The following is a 4,894-nucleotide window of genomic DNA, read 5'->3' on the forward strand; positions in this document are numbered from 1 at the left end:
GCTTCCCATCTTTTCTTTTCCTAAGTAGATTTTTGGAATATCTGCTAAGAAGTCAAGAAAAGTACAAAAAAATTCCTTGCTTACAACAGAAGGGAGAAATCACAACAAAATTTATACCAAATTAAATACAAAGGATCAGTGTTTTATAAATGCAAATTGAGAGATACGATATGGTAGCAAGAATCATCAGTAAACAAATATAAAGCTTGAGCCCTGAATTTATTGATACTTGCTTTTGGAAGTTGTATCCATATCAGATTATATGATCGGGAAATGTACGAAAACAATTACAAATTTCAAGAAAACCCATTAAAAAACCAAACGAAAGACACCCATGCACTACAAGAAAAGTGTGATATAGCCACCAAATGTTGCGACGTGATTATCACGTGGCTCAAAAAAGTGAGTTGCGACGTGATAATCACGTCACTAAAAGTTTTTTATATTAAAAAACTAAAACCAACGTTGGCACATGGGGTGTCTTTAAATAATATTTAAAAAAAAGTTGCGAAATGAAAAACACGTCGCAACCTTTAAATAAAATAAAAAAAATTAAAAGCAGATAAAGTAGTCTGACAAAGGGGGGAAATTCAAAGGGGGGAATTTCAAATTTTCATTTTTTTTTGTTGCGGCGTGTATTTCACGTCGCAACTTTTTTTTGTTAAACACGCCAGCATTTATGTACAGTCATGTGTGCAGTTGACTGACACATTTATTACTGTGTAGAAGTTGCGACGTGATTTTCACTTTGCAACGTAGACACGTGAAAATCACGTCGCTAAAGGCATTATACCAATTCGTTGGAACTCCTCTTCCCAGAACCTCTTTTCTCCTCTTTCTTTCTTTCTTTTCCTCTTCTCCTCTTCTCCTTCTTCCCCCAAACCCTCTTCCTATCCTCCATAATCAACCATCCTCCCTCCTCAATCCACCATTTTCATTCTCAAATTCATCATCACAACCCCCCATTTCCAGGTAAACATTCAAACCTCACTTGTTCTTGTCAATTTTTTTTTTTGTTGTTGTAAAAATCTGATTTTAATATATATTTGTAGGTGAAGCATTGTTGATTTTGATTCAAGGATAAGGAGGAGCTCACTCAATATTGTTCAACTTCATTGAGGTATTTTTTTTTTCAATTTTATTTATATAATTTTTGAGATTTTTTTATGTGATTATTGATATATATATATATATATATGTTATAGATTAATTTGTGAGATTTTTTTTATGAGATTTTTGTAGTATGTATATATAATTTTTAGAATGTTAATTTGATATATAATTTTTAGAATGTTAATTATTATAATGTTATAATAATTAGAATGTATATTATTTATAGTATGTATATATATAGATTAATTTATAGAATGTATATTATTTATAGTATGTATATATATAGATTAAAATATAGAATGTATATTATTTATAGAATGTTAATTTTTATGTGATTATATAATATGTATAGTATGTATAATATGTATAATTATAGATTATGTATAGTATGTATAATTTTTAGAATGTTATAGTTATAGATTATATAATATGTATGGATTATGTATAATTTATAGTATGTTATAATTTTTAGAATGTATAATATGTATAATTTTTAATTTTTTAGAATGTAATATTATGTATAGTATGTATAATTTTTAGAATGTTATAATTATAGATTTTATAAAAACGAAAATATTATATATAATATGTATTATTGTTAGAATGTATATATTGTTAGAATGTATATAATATTGTTAGAATATTGTTAGAATGTATATATTGGTAGAATGTATATATTGTTTATCTACTTCTATTGTAGAAAATTATTTACTTATAGTTGATATAAGTACATGTTTAATTATTGTTACTAAAAAGAGAATGATTGGATATATGTGCAGTATGGAATATTATTTGTATTATCGTAGTTGGATCTATATCAAAGAGTTCTCGACGGGGAAGGAGGTTCACGTCCTGTAACTTTAACAGATGAACAGAGAGACACTGTAAGACAATTGGCGATAAATGAGGTGAGGCGTGAGGCGGCGGAACGTGAAGCGGCACTGAAAGCCCAAATGGAGGCCCAAATGAGGGCAATGCGGAGTGAGCATCAGCGGGAAATGGAGGTCATGGCGAAAAGACAATCGGATATGGAGGCACAAATGCGACAATTTATGCAATCCTTTGGTGGAAACCAAAATATGGGGAGTTCTGCGCCGACTGATCAGAAAAATCTAAATGAGGATGAGTTTCCCGACCCGGATTGATTGTTGATTTAGTTTAGTTTTTATTTTGTTGTTATAACTTTTAATTTTGAATTTGTGTAAACTATTAATTAAATTATAATTACATTATTTAGTAATATTAGATTTATAATTTTACTTTCTTAATTTTAATATTAGATTTATATTTAGTTTATTGAATTAATTTATAAATTTTAATATATTTAGTTTATTAATTTAATTATATATATATATATATATATATATATATATATATATTTGGTTTTTTCAAAAAAAAAAATTAGTGACGTGATTTCCATGTCACTAAGTAGTGACATGAAAATCACGTCGCAACATTAGACATTAAATGCGTATTCCAGTTGACTCCTGGGCAAATTTAGTGACGTGATTGCCATGTCACTAAGTAGTGACATGTAAATCACGTCGCAACTAAAGTTGCTTTTCTGACCCAAACGCTGCTACGCCTGCTCTGACTGAAAATGCATTAATCTCTGACCCAAATTTTGTGACGTGATTTTCACTTCACTAAATAGTGAAGTGAAAATCACGTCACTAAAAGTTGCCACCTTGCATCCTGCGACGTGAATTTTCACTTCGCAAATATTGGTTTGTGATGTGATTTTTTGGTTAGTGGCGTGATATTCACGTCACTACTGAGGCTTTTTTTTGTAGTGATGGTTACATTAAAAGACCAAAGCAAACATACATGGTGAATAGGAATAAGTGCGAAGCATTTAAGCAAAAACTTCCCATGTATTCCGTCGTCATAAAACGCCTAGATGCTGGGTTAGTTATGGAATGAACATGAGTTGAAAAATAATCAAGAAAATAGAGCTTCACATCCTGCAATACGTTATTGAATACCAAACTGAGGAAAGTTTGAATGCAAACACAAGACAAGTATTAAAGTTTACAGAAACATAATGCAAAAAATGATTTTTCAGACAATAAAAAACACAAATGTGAACAAAAGTTTACAGACTTTAAACTCAATGAAGCAGACGGTATGCCTCTCATGCCTTAAAATATTCATTTGCTTAAAACCAGATTGTCTGCATTAGAAAGCCAAGTTCAACAGATTAATCACATACATGAGACAATATAGAAAATACTACATAGACTTAACAGTAGAGCCTGTGTGAAAGGATAAGATGCACATACCCAGTGAAAAGGTCCCTCACTTCTTCCTTATTAATGTTCTCTCCCAAGTTCCCAAAACGGTTAAGAATAGGCCATCCATTCCCAAATCGATTTCCTTGCAACCAAATACCACACATGCCCATACAATTGCCCTGCACTACACAAAAACGGATTCAGCCAAAAAACACAGATGAAACCTACCTCATATATGGAGAGTTGTCGTTTTTTTCCTTTTATACAAAAACACATATAAAACCTACCTCATATATGGATGGGGCGACGCTCAAACCAGACAATTTCTACAATATATTGTAATATCTTGAAATACTTTGATGCCCCTATATGTAAATGACCTGTTATTACCATCAAAATTATACTTAAGAAAGATAAAACATTATATAAATGAAATCATTTACTAAAAAGAGAAGACGTTTTAATATATTCTAAACTAAGTTGGACATTTTATATCTATCTATAAATTTCTTCTAAAAACTTGGGTCCTCAAAACTTGGTGTAAAAGGGGCAATAAAAATTACCATATAAGCGATCGACTTCAAAATCCTCGTTTAAGAAATCTCCAAATGGCTTGAAATTGAAGTTGTGATGTGGAATTTTTGGTATGTCCATGGCAGTGATAACAGTGCTAGAATTGATAAAAAGTTTGAGGCTATTGTTACAGACTTTCAATAGGAGATCTTTTAGCATAGGCTTTACATGATGCTCTTGTAAAGTTTGCTTCCATACACGCTAACGACATGGATTTGGTTACCCTGTTGATAAAATTAGTAATTACTATATGTATAAACATGAAAACAATAGACAAAAAGCATGTGAATAATAAAAAATCTTCGCATCTTAAATAATAGCTTCGAGATGTTACTGTCCATTGCCTCCTTAACAATCCATATATCGACGACGCTGATAGCAAATTTCCAAAAGTTTTCCCTGTGCTGTTTCACAGTATAAACAACAACCGCGGCAAACACATAACCAAAAATGTAAATCAAAAGGGTAAAAAAAGGCAAATGAAAAATGAAATACAAATAATTTTCAGAACATGAAATATGAACTACGAAAACGAAAAGGTAAAAAGTTGAAAATGGGTTTTTTTCTCTATATAAACAACAACAGAAGCAAACACATGTGTGTAAACAACTGAAGCAAACAACCTTGCCCTCGACGGAATAAGGATGGCGCGGAAAAAGGGTGGTGCACCGATCTGAAATCTCCGGCAGGGACTTGCTACGAATCTGCAATGGGATGAAGATGAGCAGAGAAAGAGTTAGAGAGAGTAGTTTAGGGTTCACAAAACAAATCTACACAAATCTACAGATCTAAAACGTATTGGGAAAAAGTGAAAGTGTTATGGAAGAAAAGTGTACTAAATCAAATTGGACCAATGGAAATGTAACACTTGTTGAAAAAAGGTGAAAACTTTGTGTTGTATTTAGTTGATTACGAAAATGCCCTTTTTCTTTTGTAAATGTAAATTGTGCAAGGGACAAATTGATAACTTTGGT

General features: G+C 31.1%; 1 long non-coding RNA gene across 1 annotated transcript; it reads right to left on the reverse strand.

Moving 5' to 3' along the window:
- Nucleotides 1-3,878: 3,878 nt before the first annotated feature.
- On the reverse strand, nt 3,879-4,679 carry LOC131637677 (uncharacterized). Its single transcript, XR_009294387.1, has 3 exons — nt 4,544-4,679; nt 4,255-4,324; nt 3,879-4,144 (listed from the first exon to the last, which is right to left on the reverse strand). It is a non-coding gene; the product is annotated as an uncharacterized LOC131637677 (long non-coding RNA).
- Between the last annotated feature and the right edge of the window lie 215 nt (nt 4,680-4,894).

The sequence above is a fragment of the Vicia villosa genome, unplaced genomic scaffold (assembly GCF_029867415.1).
Source record: "Vicia villosa cultivar HV-30 ecotype Madison, WI unplaced genomic scaffold, Vvil1.0 ctg.002072F_1_1, whole genome shotgun sequence".
NCBI lineage: Eukaryota > Viridiplantae > Streptophyta > Magnoliopsida > Fabales > Fabaceae > Vicia > Vicia villosa.